This window comes from Anser anser (assembly GCF_964211835.1).
Source record: "Anser anser genome assembly, chromosome: 3".
Taxonomy (NCBI): Eukaryota; Metazoa; Chordata; class Aves; order Anseriformes; family Anatidae; genus Anser; species Anser anser.
The window spans coordinates 35,752,126-35,772,421 of record NC_139722.1 but is presented as its reverse complement, the minus strand read 5'-3'; positions in this window follow the sequence as shown (position 1 = coordinate 35,772,421).

The window sequence follows — 20,296 nt, the reverse complement described above, 5'->3', positions numbered from 1 at the left end:
CTCTCTTCTGGAAGTCCTCCTACAGCTTTGCAGCCACCCACTGCAACCACAAAGAGACGTCATAGTTGGGGAGAGGGAGATGGGTGCATGTGTTTCAAAGCTTGAAAGAAAAGCAGTAAGCAAAACAAACAGTATTGCCAACATTTTACCCACTGTGTCGTCGCACTTTTACTTTAGAGCACATCAAGTACGGAGCATTTGATTTGTGGAAACCAGAATGCCTTTAACTAATAAAAGTTAACGCATTGTTACCAAAGCAACGCACTGCTAAATCCAAACTATCTTCACCAAAGAAGAAAATGAAGATACCACTTTTTTGTAATTGATGGATGCTGCCCATAGTTTTGATATCCTATTTGTAATTTGGGCTGTCTTCATCAAAAGTTATCTTCTCAAAACATAAGACACCATTCTGTTGTGTTTTGCTCAACAAGTATTTAATGGGCATCAGGCACTGCTCCATAATGCAACAGACAAAATGGAGAAGGCTAGAAAGCTTGTTTTGCACTGAGAAGAACACCACGTTCTCTCCCTGGGCGGCCTGGGGGCTGCCCTGATGAGGTGAGTGTGCTTGCCCCTTGCCACCTCAAAGACGGAGCGCATTGAACTAAAGGGAGAAATCCGATCCAAGTGGTAAGGCTAACCTTCAGTGTTGGTGGTCTGTCCATTGCCTGAGGACATCTTCTCAAAGATTGCCCTCCCCCGTTTCACGCTGGACATTTCCATGAGAGAAATGTCTGTCTGGCTCCCAGGCTGAGTGGCCAGTGCTGGTGGCAGTGAGCTTTTGCCACTTTCCGCTTCCTGTTGGAAGACATGGAGGGGATGTGAGTTAGAAGCTACTGGGAGGAGCCAGGTAGGGCTTTCCGGGGGCAGAAAGGATATGAAGAGGCAGCAGATTGGAAGGGGGTGCTGTTGTGGCAGTAGTGTTCTCCGAGTCCTCAGTGAGAGCGCGGGAATCCTTTTCAGCTGCGGAACCTGCGTGCACTCACCTTCCTGCCACCCAGGGTCTCAAAGTGGCTCTGCAGCTCCTTGACAGAGATGGGGAAGGTCTCAGTCCGGCGAGGGCCACCCAGGGTGACGTCCGCCCTCCCGCTGTCTGCCGCAGCTTCGTCCACGGTGCTGCCTGGGCTGGCTTGCTCTGGTTCCAGGGACCGTGGGGCTGGCAGGCGTTGGAAGGCCGGGCTGGGTGCCAGAGCACTGGCGGACTCCCATCTCTTCGTGAGGAGCTTCACAGAGCTCTTCTGCACGGTCAAGTCGGGCAGCTCCATCGCGCCCTGCCAATGCAACGGGTACCTCATGACATAGCTTGTATTTCAGACTGAGCTTCCGTCTGCGTTGTTCGCTTGTGGGCACTTTACTTTTGCTCTCTTTGTTTTGGGACAAATCTTTAACCAGGGTTTGAGTGGTCTGCAGTATTTCACGGGGGAAGAAGAAGCACTGGAGAAGCGCTAGGTTTCTGCAACCCAAGGGTACTCATGAAGGAAATTCCCTTGGGGCATGTGCACTTGTCAGCAAAGAATTTGACTTTAGGCCTCAACCTGACTTTAAGTCACTTTTGCCACCTGCTCATGGCCGCTTAAATCACTACAGAATGCTGAGGGCAATTCATTCTTAAGTCAAATACTTGGTGAAGACTGCACGTCTGACACTGTCAGGGCCTTGAATTGTTTCCCAGGCTTCGCAGAACCTTCTTAGCCTTTATGAAAATGCAGGAAGAAAATTGGGGGAATACGAAAACCCAAAGAGGTATGGAGCTGGGCTTCAATGACCTTTAGCATTTCACACCGCCTTTGCCGACTGTACTTCCTAACTTTTGCTGGCCACTTCTAAAGTTATCATGCTTAAAACGTGCCGGAGGAAGGCACAAACTAAGGGCTTGGCTGCTTTTTGCTCGATGGCCGTGCTGGGCAGGAAGGCAGAGGGATGCGAGAGAGAGAACCAGAAGCTGCTTCAGTTCTTCCCTCTGTCTGGTGACTAATATTCACTGGCCACGGTACTAGAGGATCTCTTCTCCACTAAAGACTCCCTGAAAGTGCACGTGAGAGCTAGCTGCACGCTTCTGACACTGTCACTGGAAGAGCTTGCAGTTTTTCTTCTGCAAGTAAGCAGAGCCACAAGTTCTGAAGCATTCTTCTTTTTTTTTTTTTTTTTCATTTGCCCCCTCTCGCCCACTTATCACACAAACAGTATCAGGCTTTGCGCTAGACCACCTTCGTCCAAAAAAGTGCATGAACTTGTGTATTCGTAAGGAGCTAATCTTACCGCTTGGCTCTTCTCAGTTGAATTTTCCTTCTGTGACTCTGCTGCACACATTGCGTGCCTGTTGAAAGGAAGGCAAATGTAAACATTCTCTTATTCACCGCTCTCATTTGACTAACGAATGTGAAGCTAGATCGACAGTTCACAGTATGCATTGGAGAAAAGCCTCGTCCTACCTCGTCCGTCACAATCTCACTTCCAAGAAGTGATGGCCGCAGGAAGAGGCGCCGCCTTTTAACCTGCGTGTCTTCACGGTGAGCACACAATCAGTCCACAGCGTCCAGGTTACCGTCTCCACGCGTGGGCATACGGAAACCAAGGCAACCAAGCCAGCCTCCTGGCTTTCCTTACCCCAAAATTCCGAGCAGAGACTCCCCGGGACAGAATCTGTTGTTGGTGCACAACCTCTCCCAGAAAGAACTTGGTGTCCTGAGGGACAAGTTCTTGGGCAGACCGTTGTGGTAGATAATAAAAGCCCTCAAACACAGAGAGCACTGGTTTTTCGTTTTTATTCTCCGCTACACAGCTAACTTCAAATTCTCTCTTAGAGCTAACTGGCAGAATTGTTTGACCAGCTCTAGCATGCCGTGCTTGGTTTTCTTTCATGTACGCATGTTGGTGGTTTTGGGGTGTGTTTGTTTCTTTTCTGGTAGCTAAGAGAAATACCAAAATGTTGGGTAATTTACCCTTGGGGGCGTTCTCTCTTCCCGTAGTATGGAGCAGACTTCTGACTTTCAGGCTACAGCTCCTTGGCCAACCAAACTTTTGAAGGACTCTCTAGTAGGCCAACCCGTTTAGTGAGCTAGTCCTTCTCTAGAGGCAGTTATGTATCTTCCTCTGGAAAAGGATCGGGTGGAACTCGGCTGCCCACCTGAGTAAAACCACCACATCTTTAGAAGGCGACACTGAAGAAGTAATCTTACAGTGATCCTATTTGATATCTTTCATATGTAAATACTGAAAAAATATTTTCATGTGCTCATTACTAGCCACAGATTTGACACACTTCAGCTGGAGTGTAAATCCTTCTGAAGGAATCATTAGCTCAAAAGGGGGTTTGTATGGAGGAAAGATGCACTCTGATAGTACAGCCTCACCTATAGGCAGGAAAGATCTTGTCAAAAGTAAGATGCAAATACAGCAGTGACTGTTTTGTCAGGAAGGCAGTGAAGTTGTCCTGAGGGACTTTGCTGATAGCTGAGTTAGCTGCTGGCTGGCCGCTTCAGCCAGAGAAGATGCTCTTGCCCCTTGTTGGGCTGCAGGCCTACGAAGCCTGTTGCCCCAGGGCACCACCAGACTTGTGCAGCTGTGGCTCAGGGTCCCAGAGGCTCCTTAGCACCGTGCCGGTAGGGATGCTGTGGGAAAGGAAGGACTGGCAAAGGCTTACACTCACGCACACCCTTCACTCACGCACGCTCACACACCATTTGTGCTCGCTCTCTTGCTGTCCTGTGCACCCACTCTTTCCAGGAGCTTTCCATTCTAGGTGGTTGTCCGTCTCCAGAGCTTGGAGATGGACTCTTGTTGGGGCAGAGGCCAGAAGGCTGCATTTGTTGGTTCCTTCTAACATCTGCAAGCAGAGTTTCTGAGGTTGAGGAGGAACAGGTAGTTTTCTGCTGACTGGAAGCAACTTGTGCAAGGGTCTGTGGACCTTACGATTGGCCTCATTGATCTGCAGTGGTCCGCTTTACCCCTGGTCTCAGCCACACACCCAGGGAGTCTGCGCGTTGCTCTGGTGGTGTGAGTGTTTAAGAGCACGTGACTGATGGCAGGAGAATCCCCCTTTTGGGATGAAAAGCCAGTCACAAATGCAAGCTGTTTTGATGATGAGTTGGGATGATTTGATGTTTCTGTCCTGCTGTGGACTGTGTCTGTTAGGTGTTCACAATGTATGACTGTCACACGTGGTGTGTTTTTCTTTCCTCTGAAACCACAAAAGATGATGGGAGAACTTCCTGCCTTCTAGCATGGAAAGATTACTATAGCTGCATGAATTGTTTTAATGTGATACGCAGGGAGATGGTTCCTGTTGCAGGCAAACTGGTCTTCCACTTCTGGTCCCCAGGAGAGTGGTCATCAAACAAAATTCTCTGAGGAGCACCTGACAAAGATGGTCAGGTGTCAGGACACACCTGACAGAGGAAACAGGAAAATTTAAGAGAAAAGATTTTTTCTCTCTTTGCGAAAGTACAGATGAGAAGTTTGAGGGGGGGTAGGGGGAGGGATGGGGAAGGGGGGGGGATCATAGTAGATAATCGGTAATGCAAGAGAAGAGATTTGAGTTGGAGGAGGAGAACTTGGGATGCCCTTCACAACTCTGAAGTGAAGCCTGAAGAAGACTACAGTAGTAAGACTAATGAACTGGGAAATGCTAGAAAAGATTTGACCGTTTTTCTCATATCTGTGGAGTCTTTGCCCTAGCTAAGGAGTAAAAAAAGTGATTTTTCAGAACCCTCATAAACGCTGTGCTTCTAATGATGCTTTGCTTGTTGCATATATACCTAAGGAGGGGAACTGCAAATCTATAATGCTTCCAGAATGGGGCTGCTTGGAGAGGATGTGCTTCGGCTACCTGGTAGCCTCAGGCTCATTGCTGGTGCTGAGGCAGAAGGTCTAATGCAGCCAGCCCAGAGCCCATTAGCTTTGCCAGGGGGCACGAAAGAATATCTGGTCTGGCATGGTAGGAGTAGGAATTTGATTAGGAAAATGCCTTGAGGCAAGCGGCTACAAGAGCCCCAGCAGGGCTTTCCTGGATACTTGTGCACCAGAGAGTGCTCAGGGTGAGCCTTCCCGATTCAAGGAGATTGTAATAAACTCCGCATAGTGCTCTAAAGCCAAGACTAGAAAGAATCGAGCTGCCGATTGCAGGAAGGGACGTTTTGTTCCCAGAACTACACGGCTTCACTAAGTGTGACCTGTTCTTGCTCTGACATGACAAATTTCAGCCTGAGAGACGCCCTGGGTGACCTAATCCAGTATACCCTCATTTTAACGAGTGGTAATCACAAAACCTGGCAATAATTGTCCTGATTTTCTGAGGAGCATAGTATTGCAGTGCCCACTGATTTCAAAGTAAGATTAATCTTCCAGGGCAGCAGGTTGTTGTTATCCTGACATAATGGCAGCCTGTATATCAGACCTGCAGATTGGTACTTTGGAGATCCAGAGCTCTTCTCCTGACTGTGATTTTTACAGTTTTTCTTTCCAGACGTGCCTTTGCCAAAGAAAGATGGTAGAAGACTGCTGAGATGCCTACGAATCACAGAATCACCGAATCACTGAATGTTAGGGATTGGAAGGGACCTTGAAAGATCGTCTGGTCCAATGCCCCTGCCGGAGCAGGAGCAGCTAGATCAGGTCACACAGGAACGCGTCCAGGCAGCTTTGGAATGCCTCTGGAGAAGGAAACTCCACATCCCCCCTGTGCAGCCTGTTCCGGTGTTCTGTCACCATCACCATAAAAAAGTTTTGTCTCGCATTTAAGTGGAACCTCCTATGTTCCAGCACGCACCCAGTGCCCCCTGTCCTACTGTTAGATGTCGCTGAGAAGAGCCTGGCTCCGTCCTCCTGACACTCTCCCTTTACATATTTATAAACATTAAGAAGGTCACCCCTCAGTCTCCTCTTCTCCAACTAAAGAGACCTAGCTCCCTGTTGTGGTTTAACCCGGCTGGCAGCTAAACACCACACAGCCGTTCGCTCACCCTCCCCCCTCCCTCTCTGGGATGGGGGAGAGAAACGGGAAAGTGAAGCCTGTGAGTTGAGATAAAGACAGTTTATTAAGACAGGAAAATAATAATAACAATAATAATAATAATAGTGATAATGGTAATAGTATTAACAATAATAATGTGTAAGAAAACAAGTGATGCACAATGCAATTGCTCACCACCCGCTGACCGATGCCCAGCCTATTCCCGAGCAGCCGGCCCCCCCACCCCGGCCAGCCACCCCTATATATTGTTTAGCATGACGTCAGATGGTATGGAATACCCCTTTGGCCAGTTTGGGTCAGCTGTCCTGGGTCTGTCCCCTCCCAGCTCCTGCTGCACCCCCAGCCTGCTCGCTGGCAGGACAGAGCGAGAAGCCGAAAAGTCCTTGGCCTGGTGTAAACACTGCTCTGCAACAATTAAAACATCAGCATGTTATCAGCGCTCTTCTCATCCTAATCCAAAACATAGCACCCTACCAGCTACTATGAGCTACTTAACTCTGTCCTAACTGGAACCAGGACACTCCCTCAGCCTTTCCTCAAAAGGGAGACGCTCCACTCCCTTTATCACCCTTGTGGCTCTGTGCTGGACTCTCTCAAGCAGTTCCCTGTCCTTCTGGAACTGGGGGGCCCAGAACTGGACGCAATATTGCAGATGTGGTCTCACTAGGGCAGAGTAGAGGGGGAGGAGAACCTCTCTCGACCTACTAACCACAGCCCTGCTAATACACCCCAGGATGCCATTGGCCTTCTTGGCCACAAGGGCACAGTGCTGGCTCATGGTCAGCCAGCTCTCCGCCAGGACACCCACGTCCCTTCCCCCTTTGCTGCTCTCCAGCAGGGCAGTCCCCAACTTATCCTGGTGTCTGGGGTTGTTCTTGCCCCGATGCAGGGCTCTACACTTGCCCTCGTTATATTTCATGAAGTTTCTCCCCGCCTGATGCTCCAACCTGTTGAGACAGGCAGCAAAAGTTCAGACAAGTCTGTTAGTTTTGAGTCACTTCATCTCTTTATTGTCAACTTGTTGTGCATTACTGCACAACACAGAGACTGTGACGCTTGCGTCTTCGTTCTTCAGGCCGGATTCTGTTGTTTTGAACCCTTGCGCATCCTCCACCAGAAAAGCAGCCCCTTCCTGGTTTGGACGCCTTTGAGAATGGTGTAGGTTCCTGTGGATGTCGTTGATGGCCTTAATTCTGGAAGCCGCACGAGTGCTTCTGCTTTTGGGTTGTCTCAGTGGCTCCCTCATCTGCGGCTCCCCAGGCTTAGGGAGCTGCTCCTCTGAACAGATGTCGCCTTTGTGAACCTTTGGGATTTCTTGCTCACAGACACTTTGAACTGGCAGCCCAGCAGCTCCTTGGTGACGTGGCCGTCTTACAGAATGTGCGTGGCTCTTGATGATCGCATTCATGGCTCTCATTCTGGCAAGAGCAGACGGCATGGTGCTTTTGGGCTGGTGCAGTGCTTCGCTCGGCAGTGCCAGTGGAATTGTCTGGTCCGGACAGCCCTCGACATTTTGACGCTTGTCTTCGTTTTTCCTCAAGTTGAGAGTTTCTGTGCATCTGAGGAACTGGTGACAGAAAACATAGCCTTTTAGAGACTGAAAGCAGGGAAAGAAGAGGCTTCCTTCATCAGAGAAGGAAAGGAAAAGCAGAAGCGTTTGAGTTCAACTTTCAGTTGTGTTTGTCATGTAATAGAAGTACTTGCTGAATTACAGGTTGTACTAAATACCACCTTGTGTGCCCGTCATTGCTAAGCTCCGTATATTCCTACTGCTTTCACAGGTTGCATTTTCAGTTGCAACTACATGGTAAAAATAGAAATTCAGACTGTGTTTGACAGACTGATGTCTACTCTTACTATAAAGGCACAGACCTTGCCATCTGGTACAGATGTTGCAGTCTCTCTGTCTATGGGAACAGCGTTTTCCTCTGCTGTCCTTTCCGTCTGATGGTCACACACCTCTGTGGAAGTCTTTGGGACCTCCACGTCCATAGCTGCATTGCTTACTGCAATGGAAAGAATAATAATTACTATTATTATTAAAAAAAAAAAAAAAGTAAATGAACAACGGACAATATGAAGAGAAGAAATACGTAGGAAATGGATGGAAGAAGTGTTGAGGGACACGTTATCTATGGCCTGCTGTTTTGCCGTACCTGAATTGCCTGAATGTCAGGGCTCGCACAGGACTGAGGTCTTTGTGTTAACCGAGCGCGTGAATTCTAATACCAGGACTAGACCGCAGAAGCAGCGCCTCTACACCGTGCTCATGGTGTCCAGGCCTGTTCCGCCTGGCTATAAATTGAGCCTTTATCATCCACAGTTTCGGCTATACAGGGGCAAGGGTTTGCGTGTGTCTTCAGACATCTCTTAAAATGCCCCGCTCTTTCCAGCAGCTCAGCACAAATTGGAAGCTACCTCCTTCTGCCAAACTCCTCTCTGTGTACCAGCACGGAAAGCTGTTTCTTAGGTCCCACTGAGACCAATGAATGTGCTTAGCTGAGGAAGGAGGCACTGAACAACTTGGAGCAATGTCCTGTATCTGTATCCTAAAAGCAGCCCCACGTTTGTGCCAGTAAAGACAGTTGCCAAGAACTTGGTTTGTCGTGCTCCTTTGGGAGCCGTTACTCTCAAGCCACTTCTTACCTGCTTCATCAGTATGCCGGGTGAGTGTAGAAGCCCCGTTTGTCTCTGGAGTCACTTGCTCCCCGAGAGAAACCTGTGCACAAAACCTTCACGTTACTGCGGGATTTAGTGCAACATGGAAGAATACTCCATATTTCGGCTGCTGTCTTTGAAACATCACAGAGAAGTCTGAGTGGGAAGCCCCATTCATTACCACATCCAAACAACCCTGTCTAGGACACTGTTTTAAAAACATACCTGCCAAATGGTATAATTGTTAATTGATAAACTTACCTCTTTGCTTGGAAAGGCTTCTAGTGGGGCTTCTTTGGAGCTCGTCGCACTGCACTCAGCTTCCCTGGTGCTGCTTGATAGTGGGAGCTGAGTGGTTCTTGAGGTCTCCTGAAAACAAATACAAAGAATCACGTAATTAACAGTAATCTGGATTTGTGTTTCTGCCTGTGAAGGGCTGTCACAAATCAGTTCTACTTTAACAGATGTTAAGCCCAAATGGTTCCTTTATGGCAGTGTACCGTGATGATTTAGGGGATTACGAGCACCACAAGGAACCCATGTGATGAGAAGGTTGAACCGTTAAAGTTAGGTGAGGCTCGAGGAGGGCGAGTTGAAAAGAAAATGGGGTGCAAATTTTTCCAGGGACACCGGGAATGGTGAATCCTGGAATCAAGCAAATAGTGTTATTTTCCTCTCGAGCTCTTTAACGGGGGAAACCTAATTTGTTAGTATTCAAAATGCCATTGTTACCTCTGCAGCTTTGTGCTGGTGCTGGGAGTGAGCAAAGGTGGTCATTGAAGGGGTCATCTGCCCATTCTCAAAGTGTTTCCTCACTGCAGCCAGGCCCCCGGGCACAGTGCAGGACTTGATTTCCTCTGAGGTCTAGAGGGATCAAATAAGGCCAGGTGTTTTCCATTTGCAGTAAGAACATACCATCCATTTCAACAAGTAAGGGCAAGGTGTTATAGGGTGGAAATGAAGCAGTTCATATGTTCTCAACACAGTTCGGTTGGGTCAGGCTTCCTCCAGTTCTTCCTTTTGGGGAGAGAGAGCTAACAGCACCATTGCTGGCAGTGTTGGGAGGAGGGAATTGGAACCTTCTTGGCCCAAAGAAATGCAGGAATCTGTTCCAAATACACAAGGGCAATTAGGAAATCAAGAAGCCAGTGGGCAGGAATTGCGTGGTTTGAAAACACCTGGACTCTGAAGGCGAGCGTGGCTGGTGGCTGCTTCCCTCAGGTGGCTTCTGGGCTACCTGAGCACCCATAGCTGAGCTGTTTTATCATGCGGTAATTTCAAATTCTTCAGTTCGAGCAGCAAGAGCTCTAAAGTCACTGTGCTCCTGAACAGGATTTTATTATTTGGCGATAGAGAATAGTTGTTGTGGTAAGGAAACTGCCTTGTTTTGTCATCACAGGATAACCGTGTTGCTGATCTCTCTCTCACCCATGATCCTCATACATGAAGTTCAGGCAAAGGTGGACTGAAAGGAAGAGCACGTCCACGAAATAACGGGGATTGTCCAAAAGACCAAAGGCATCTAGCGTGAGAAACCTCTTTTGGTAGAGAGAGAGACTGATGGATGACTATGTTTGCTCTATAGGTTTCCTAATTTGGGATTTAAATTTTCATCCACCCTATGATCCACCTGATAGCTTGCTTGTAGAAATAAAGATGGTTACGATCTGTCCCTGGGCAAAGCAAACGTAGAATTAAGAAGATATTGAGACATTGGTATCTTACATTGGCAAAGCGGTTGCTGTTCTCTGCCTTTGACACCGCAGCCTGATACAGAGCCATTTTGTCTTTCAAGGAGACATTCTCCTGGAATTCCGTCAGTGTATTGCCGGTGTTGGGAGGGCTCTCTTCTGGAAGTCCTCCTACAGCTTTGCAGCCACCCACTGCAACCACAAAGAGACGTCATAGTTGGGGAGAGGGAGATGGGTGCATGTGTTTCAGAGCTTGAAAGAAAAGCAGTAAGCAAAACAAACAGTATTGCCAACATTTTACCCACTGTGTCGTCGCACTTTTACTTTAGAGCGCATCAAGTACGGAGCATTTGATTTGTGGAAACCAGAATGCCTTTAACTAATAAAAGTTAACGCATTGTTACCAAAGCAACGCACTGCTAAATCCAAACTATCTTCACCAAAGAAGAAAATGAAGATACCACTTTTTTGTAATTGATGGATGCTGCCCATAGTTTTGATATCCTATTTGTAATTTGGGCTGTCTTCATCAAAAGTTATCTTCTCAAAACATAAGACACCATTCTGTTGTGTTTTGCTCAACAAGTATTTAATGGCATCAGGCACTGCTCCATAATGCAACAGACAAAATGGAGAAGGCTAGAAAGCTTGTTTTGCACTGAGAAGAACACCACGTTCTCTCCCTGGGCGGCCTGGGGGCTGCCCTGATGAGGTGAGTGTGCTTGCCCCTTGCCACCTCAGAGACGGAGCGCATTGAACTAAAGGGAGAAATCCGATCCAAGTGGTAAGGCTAACCTTCAGTGTTGGTGGTCTGTCCATTGCCTGAGGACATCTTCTCAAAGATTGCCCTCCCCCATTTCACGCTGGACATTTCCATGAGAGAAATGTCTGTCTGGCTCCCAGGCTGAGTGGCCAGTGCTGGTGGCAGTGAGCTTTTGCCACTTTCCGCTTCCTGTTGGAAGACATGGAGGGGATGTGAGTTAGAAGCTACTGGGAGGAGCCAGGTAGGGCTTTCAGGGGGCAGAAAGGATATGAAGAGGCAGCAGATTGGAAGGGGGTGCTGTTGTGGCAGTAGTGTTCTCCGAGTCCTCAGTGAGAGCGCGGGAATCCTTTTCAGCTGCGGAACCTGCGTGCACTCACCTTCCTGCCACCCAGGGTCTCAAAGTGGCTCTGCAGCTCCTTGACAGAGATGGGGAAGGTCTCAGTCCGGCGAGGGCCACCCAGGGTGACGTCCGCCCTCCCGCTGTCTGCCGCAGCTTCGTCCACGGTGCTGCCTGGGCTGGCTTGCTCTGGTGCCAGGGACCGTGGGGCTGGCAGGCGTTGGAAGGCCGGGCTGGGTGCCAGAGCACTGGCGGACTCCCATCTCTTCGTGAGGAGCTTCACAGAGCTCTTCTGCACGGTCAAGTCGGGCAGCTCCATCGCGCCCTGCCAATGCAACGGGTACCTCATGACATAGCTTGTATTTCAGACTGAGCTTCCGTCTGCGTTGTTCGCTTGTGGGCACTTTACTTTTGCTCTCTTTGTTTTGGGACAAATCTTTAACCAGGGTTTGAGTGGTCTGCAGTATTTCACGGGGGAAGAAGAAGCACTGGAGAAGCGCTAGGTTTCTGCAACCCAAGGGTACTCATGAAGGAAATTCCCTTGGGGCATGTGCACTTGTCAGCAAAGAATTTGACTTTAGGCCTCAACCTGACTTTAAGTCACTTTTGCCACCTGCTCATGGCCGCTTAAATCACTACAGAATGCTGAGGGCAATTCATTCTTAAGTCAAATACTTGGTGAAGACTGCACGTCTGACACTGTCAGGGCCTTGAATTGTTTCCCAGGCTTCGCAGAACCTTCTTAGCCTTTATGAAAATGCAGGAAGAAAATTGGGGGAATACGAAAACCCAAAGAGGTATGGAGCTGGGCTTCAATGACCTTTAGCATTTCACACCGCCTTTGCCGACTGTACTTCCTAACTTTTGCTGGCCACTTCTAAAGTTATCATGCTTAAAACGTGCCGGAGGAAGGCACAAACTAAGGGCTTGGCTGCTTTTTGCTCGATGGCCATGCTGGGCAGGAAGGCAGAGGGATGCGAGAGGGAGAACCAGAAGCTGCTTCAGTTCTTCCCTCTGTCTGGTGACTAATATTCACTGGCCACGGTACTAGAGGATCTCTTCTCCACTAAAGACTCCCTGAAAGTGCACGTGAGAGCTAGCTGCACGCTTCTGACACTGTCACTGGAAGAGCTTGCAGTTTTTCTTCTGCAAGTAAGCAGAGCCACAAGTATCTGAAGCATTCTTTTTTTTTTTTTTTTTCATTTGCCCCCTCTCGCCCACTTATCACACAAACAGTATCAGGCTTTGCGCTAGACCACCTTCGTCCAAAAAAGTGCATGAGCTTGTGTATTCGTAAGGAGCTAATCTTACCGCTTGGCTCTTCTCAGTTGAATTTTCCTTCTGTGACTCTGCTGCACACATTGCGTGCCTGTTGAAAGGAAGGCAAATGTAAACATTCTCTTATTCACCGCTCTCATTTGACTAACGAATGTGAAGCTAGATCGACAGTTCACAGTATGCATTGGAGAAAAGCCTCGTCCTACCTCGTCCGTCACAATCTCACTTCCAAGAAGTGATGGCCGCAGGAAGAGGCGCCGCCTTTTAACCTGCGTGTCTTCATGGTGAGCACACAATCAGTCCACAGTGTCCAGGTTACCGTCTCCACGCGTGGGCATACGGAAACCAAGGCAACCAAGCCAGCCTCCTGGCTTTCCTTACCCCAAAATTCCGAGCAGAGACTCCCCGGGACAGAATCTGTTGTTGGTGCACAACCTCTCCCAGAAAGAACTTGGTGTCCTGAGGGACAAGTTCTTGGGCAGACCGTTGTGGTAGATAATAAAAGCCCTCAAACACAGAGAGCACTGGTTTTTCGTTTTTATTCTCCGCTACACAGCTAACTTCAAATTCTCTCTTAGAGCTAACTGGCAGAATTGTTTGACCAGCTCTAGCATGCCGTGCTTGGTTTTCTTTCATGTACGCATGTTGGTGGTTTTGGGGTGTGTTTGTTTCTTTTCTGGTAGCTAAGAGAAATACCAAAATGTTGGGTAATTTACCCTTGGGGGCGTTCTCTCTTCCCGTAGTATGGAGCAGACTTCTGACTTTCAGGCTACAGCTCCTTGGCCAACCAAACTTTTGAAGGACTCTCTAGTAGGCCAACCCGTTTAGTGAGCTAGTCCTTCTCTAGAGGCAGTTATGTATCTTCCTCTGGAAAAGGATCGGGTGGAACTCGGCTGCCCACCTGAGTAAAACCACCACATCTTTAGAAGGCGACACTGAAGAAGTAATCTTACAGTGATCCTATTTGATATCTTTCATATGTAAATACTGAAAAAATATTTTCATGTGCTCATTACTAGCCACAGATTTGACACACTTCAGCTGGAGTGTAAATCCTTCTGAAGGAATCATTAGCTCAAAAGGGGGTTTGTATGGAGGAAAGATGCACTCTGATAGTACAGCCTCACCTATAGGCAGGAAAGTTCTTGTCAAAAGTAAGATGCAAATACAGCAGTGACTGTTTTGTCAGGAAGGCAGTGAAGTTGTCCTGAGGGACTTTGCTGATAGCTGAGTTAGCTGCTGGCTGGCCGCTTCAGCCAGAGAAGATGCTCTTGCCCCTTGTTGGGCTGCAGGCCTACGAAGCCTGTTGCCCCAGGGCACCACCAGACTTGTGCAGCTGTGGCTCAGGGTCCCAGAGGCTCCTTAGCACCGTGCCGGTAGGGATGCTGTGGGAAAGGAAGGACTGGCAAAGGCTTACACTCACGCACAGCCTTCACTCACGCACGCTCACACACCATTTGTGCTCGCTCTCTTGCTGTCCTGTGCACCCACTCTTTCCAGGAGCTTTCCATTCTAGGTGGTTGTCCGTCTCCAGAGCTTGGAGATGGACTCTTGTTGGGGCAGAGGCCAGAAGGCTGCATTTGTTGGTTCCTTCTAACATCTGCAAGCAGAGTTTCTGAGGTTGAGGAGGAACAGGTAGTTTTCTGCTGACTGGAAGCAACTTGTGCAAGGGTCTGTGGACCTTACGATTGGCCTCATTGATCTGCAGTGGTCCGCTTTACCCCTGGTCTCAGCCACACACCCAGGGAGTCTGCGCGTTGCTCTGGTGGTGTGAGTGTTTAAGAGCACGTGACTGATGGCAGGAGAATCCCCCTTTTGGGATGAAAAGCCAGTCACAAATGCAAGCTGTTTTGATGATGAGTTGGGATGATTTGATGTTTCTGTCCTGCTGTGGATTGTGTCTGTTAGGTGTTCACGATGTATGACTGTCACACGTGGTGTGTTTTTCTTTCCTCTGAAACCACAAAAGATGATGGGAGAACTTCCTGCCTTCTAGCATGGAAAGATTACTATAGCTGCATGAATTGTTTTAATGCGATACGCAGGGAGATGGTTCCTGTTGCAGGCAAACTGGTCTTCCACTTCTGGTCCCCAGGAGAGTGGTCATCAAACAAAATTCTCTGAGGAGCACCTGACAAAGATGGTCAGATGTCAGGACACACCTGACAGAGGAAACAGGAAAATTTAAGAGAAAAGATTTTTTCTCTCTTTGCGAAAGTACAGATGAGAAGTTTGAGGGGGGGGAGGGGGAGGGATGGGGAAGGGGGGGGGATCATAGTAGATAATCGGTAATGCAAGAGAAGAGATTTGAGTTGGAGGAGGAGAACTTGGGATGCCCTTCACAACTCTGAAGTGAAGCCTGAAGAAGACTACAGTAGTAAGACTAATGAACTGGGAAATGCTAGAAAAGATTTGACCGTTTTTCTCATATCTGTGGAGTCTTTGCCCTAGCTAAGGAGTAAAAAAAGTGATTTTTCAGAACCCTCATAAACGCTGTGATTCTAATGATGCTTTGCTTGTTGCATATATACCTAAGGAGGGGAACTGCAAATCTATAATGCTTCCAGAATGGGGCTGCTTGGAGAGGATGTGCTTCGGCTACCTGGTAGCCTCAGGCTCATTGCTGGTGCTGAGGCAGAAGGTCTAATGCAGCCAGCCCAGAGCCCATTAGCTTTGCCAGGGGGCACGAAAGAATATCTGGTCTGGCATGGTAGGAGTAGGAATTTGATTAGGAAAATGCCTTGAGGCAAGTGGCTACAAGAGCCCCAGCAGGGCTTTCCTGGATACTTGTGCACCAGAGAGTGCTCAGGGTGAGCCTTCCCGATTCAAGGAGATTGTAATAAACTCCGCATAGTGCTCTAAAGCCAAGACTAGAAAGAATCGAGCTGCCGATTGCAGGAAGGGACGTTTTGTTCCCAGAACTACACGGCTTCACTAAGTGTGACCTGTTCTTGCTCTGACATGACAAATTTCAGCCTGAGAGACGCCCTGGGTGACCTAATCCAGTATACCCTCATTTTAACGAGTGGTAATCACAAAACCTGGCAATAATTGTCCTGATTTTCTGAGGAGCATAGTATTGCAGTGCCCACTGATTTCAAAGTAAGATTAATCTTCCGGGGCAGCAGATTGTTGTTATCCTGACATAATGGCAGCCTGTATATCAGACCTGCAGATTGGTACTTTGGAGATCCAGAGCTCTTCTCCTGACTGTGATTTTTACAGTTTTTCTTTCCAGACATGCCTTTGCCAAAGAAAGATGGTAGAAGACTGCTGAGATGCCTACGAATCACAGAATCACCGAATCACTGAATGTTAGGGATTGGAAGGGACCTTGAAAGATCGTCTGGTCCAATGCCCCTGCCGGAGCAGGAGCAGCTAGATCAGGTCACACAGGAACGCGTCCAGGCAGCTTTGGAATGCCTCTGGAGAAGGAAACTCCACATCCCCCCTGTGCAGCCTGTTCCGGTGTTCTGTCACCATCACCATAAAAAAGTTTTGTCTCACATTTAAGTGGAACCTCCTATGTTCCAGCACACACCCAGTGCCCCCTGTCCTACTGTTAGATGTCGCTGAGAAGAGCCTGGCTCCGTCCTCCTGACACTCTCCCTTTACATATTTATAAACATTAAGAAGGTCACCCCTCAGTCTCCTCTTCTCCAACTAAAGAGACCTAGCTCCCTGTTGTGGTTTAACCCGGCTGGCAGCTAAACACCACACAGCCGTTCGCTCACCCTCCCCCCTCCCTCTCTGGGATGGGGGAGAGAAACGGGAAAGTGAAGCCTGTGAGTTGAGATAAAGACAGTTTATTAAGACAGGAAAATAATAATAACAATAATAATAATAATAGTGATAATGGTAATAGTATTAACAATAATAATGTGTAAGAAAACAAGTGATGCACAATGCAATTGCTCACCACCCGCTGACCGATGCCCAGCCTATTCCCGAGCAGCCGGCCCCCCCACCCCGGCCAGCCACCCCTATATATTGTTTAGCATGACGTCAGATGGTATGGAATACCCCTTTGGCCAGTTTGGGTCAGCTGTCCTGGGTCTGTCCCCTCCCAGCTCCTGCTGCACCCCCAGCCTGCTCGCTGGCAGGACAGAGCGAGAAGCCGAAAAGTCCTTGGCCTGGTGTAAACACTGCTCTGCAACAATTAAAACATCAGCATGTTATCAGCGCTCTTCTCATCCTAATCCAAAACATAGCACCCTACCAGCTACTATGAGCTACTTAACTCTGTCCTAACTGGAACCAGGACACTCCCTCAGCCTTTCCTCAAAAGGGAGACGCTCCACTCCCTTTATCACCCTTGTGGCTCTGTGCTGGACTCTCTCAAGCAGTTCCCTGTCCTTCTGGAACTGGGGGGCCCAGAACTGGACGCAATATTGCAGATGTGGTCTCACTAGGGCAGAGTAGAGGTGGAGGAGAACCTCTCTCGACCTACTAACCACAGCCCTGCTAATACACCCCAGGATGCCATTGGCCTTCTTGGCCACAAGGGCACAGTGCTGGCTCATGGTCAGCCAGCTCTCCGCCAGGACACCCACGTCCCTTCCCCCTTTGCTGCTCTCCAGCAGGGCAGTCCCCAACTTATCCTGGTGTCTGGGGTTGTTCTTGCCCCGATGCAGGGCTCTACACTTGCCCTCGTTATATTTCATGAAGTTTCTCCCCGCCTGATGCTCCAACCTGTTGAGACAGGCAGCAAAAGTTCAGACAAGTCTGTTAGTTTTGAGTCACTTCATCTCTTTATTGTCAACTTGTTGTGCATTACTGCACAACACAGAGACTGTGACGCTTGCGTCTTCGTTCTTCAGGCCGGATTCTGTTGTTTTGAACCCTTGCGCATCCTCCACCAGAAAAGCAGCCCCTTCCTGGTTTGGACGCCTTTGAGAATGGTGTAGGTTCCTGTGGATGTCGTTGATGGCCTTAATTCTGGAAGCCGCACGAGTGCTTCTGCTTTTGGGTTGTCTCAGTGGCTCCCTCATCTGCGGCTCCCCAGGCTTAGGGAGCTGCTCCTCTGAACAGATGTCGCCTTTGTGAAGCTTTGGGATTTCTTGCTCACAGGCACTTTGAACTGGCAGCCCAGCAGCTCCTTGGTGACGTGGCCGTCTTACAGAATGTGCGTGGCTCTTGATGATCGCATTCATGGCTCTCATTCTGGCAAGAGCAGACGGCATGGTGCTTTTGGGCTGGTGCAGTGCTTCGCTCGGCAGTGCCAGTGGAATTGTCTGGTCCGGACAGCCCTCGACATTTTGACGCTTGTCTTCGTTTTTCCTCAAGTTGAGAGTTTCTGTGCATCTGAGGAACTGGTGACAGAAAACATAGCCTTTTAGAGACTGAAAGCAGGGAAAGAAGAGGCTTCCTTCATCAGAGAAGGAAAGGAAAAGCAGAAGCGTTTGAGTTCAACTTTCAGTTGTGTTTGTCATGTAATAGAAGTACTTGCTGAATTACAGGTTGTACTAAATACCACCTTGTGTGCCCGTCATTGCTAAGCTCCGTATATTCCTACTGCTTTCACAGGTTGCATTTTCAGTTGCAACTACATGGTAAAAATAGAAATTCAGACTGTGTTTGACAGACTGATGTCTACTCTTACTATAAAGGCACAGACCTTGCCATCTGGTACAGATGTTGCAGTCTCTCTGTCTATGGGAACAGCGTTTTCCTCTGCTGTCCTTTCCGTCTGATGGTCACACACCTCTGTGGAAGTCTTTGGGACCTCCACGTCCATAGCTGCATTGCTTACTGCAATGGAAAGAATAATAATTACTATTATTATTAAAAAAAAAAAAAAGTAAATGAACAACGGACAATATGAAGAGAAGAAATACGTAGGAAATGGATGGAAGAAGTGTTGAGGGACACGTTATCTATGGCCTGCTGTTTTGCCGTACCTGAATTGCCTGAATGTCAGGGCTCGCACAGGACTGAGGTCTTTGTGTTAACCGAGCGCGTGAATTCTAATACCAGGACTAGACCGCAGAAGCAGCACCTCTACACCGTGCTCATGGTGTCCAGGCCTGTTCCGCCTGGCTATAAATTGAGCCTTTATCATCCACAGTTTCGGCTATACAGGGGCAAGGGTTTGCGTGTGTCTTCAGACATCTCTTAAAATGCCCCGCTCTTTCCAGCAGCTCAGCACAAATTGGAAGCTACCTCCTTCTGCCAAACTCCTCTCTGTGTACCAGCACGGAAAGCTGTTTCTTAGGTCCCACTGAGACCAATGAATGTGCTTAGCTGAGGAAGGAGGCACTGAACAACTTGGAGCAATGTCCTGTATCTGTATCCTAAAAGCAGCCCCACGTTTGTGCCAGTAAAGACAGTTGCCAAGAACTTGGTTTGTCGTGCTCCTTTGGGAGCCGTTACTCTCAAGCCACTTCTTACCTGCTTCATCAGTATGCCGGGTGAGTGTAGAAGGCCCGTTTGTCTCTGGAGTCACTTGCTCCCCGAGAGAAACCTGTGCACAAAACCTTCACGTTACTGCGGGATTTAGTGCAACATGGAAGAATACTCCATATTTCGGCTGCTGTCTTTGAAACATCACAGAGAAGTCTGAGTGGGAAGCCCCATTCATTACCACATCCAAACAACCCTGTCTAGGACACTGTTTTAAAAACATACCTGCCAAATGGTATAATTGTTAATTGATAAACTTACCTCTTTGCTTGGAAAGGCTTCTAGTGGGGCTTCTTTGGAGCTCGTCGCACTGCACTCGGCTTCCCTGGTGCTGCTTGATAGTGGGAGCTGAGTGGTTCTTGAGGTCTCCTGAAAACAAATACAAAGAATCACGTAATTAACAGTAATCTGGATTTGTGTTTCTGCCTGTGAAGGGCTGTCACAAATCAGTTCTACTTTAACAGATGTTAAGCCCAAATGGTTCCTTTATGGCAGTGTACCGTGATGATTTAGGGGATTACGAGCACCACAAGGAACCCATGTGATGAGAAGGTTGAACCGTTAAAGTTAGGTGAGGCTCGAGGAGGGCGAGTTGAAAAGAAAATGGGGTGCAAATTTTTCCAGGGACACCGGGAATGGTGAATCCTGGAATCAAGCAAATAGTGTTATTTTCCTCTCGAGCTCTTTAACGGGGGAAACCTAATTTGTTAGTATTCAAAATGCCATTGTTACCTCTGCAGCTTTGTGCTGGTGCTGGGAGTGAGCAAAGGTGGTCATTGAAGGGGTCATCTGCCCATTCTCAAAGTGTTTCCTCACTGCAGCCAGGCCCCCGGGCACAGTGCAGGACTTGATTTCCTCTGAGGTCTAGAGGGATCAAATAAGGCCAGGTGTTTTCCATTTGCAGTAAGAACATACCATCCATTTCAACAAGTAAGGGCAAGGTGTTATAGGGTGGAAATGAAGCAGTTCATATGTTCTCAACACAGTTCGGTTGGGTCAGGCTTCCTCCAGTTCTTCCTTTTGGGGAGAGAGAGCTAACAGCACCATTGCTGGCAGTGTTGGGAGGAGGGAATTGGAACCTTCTTGGCCCAAAGAACTGCAGGAATCTGTTCCAAATACACAAGGGCAATTAGGAAATCAAGAAGCCAGTGGGCAGGAATTGCGTGGTTTGAAAACACCTGGACTCTGAAGGC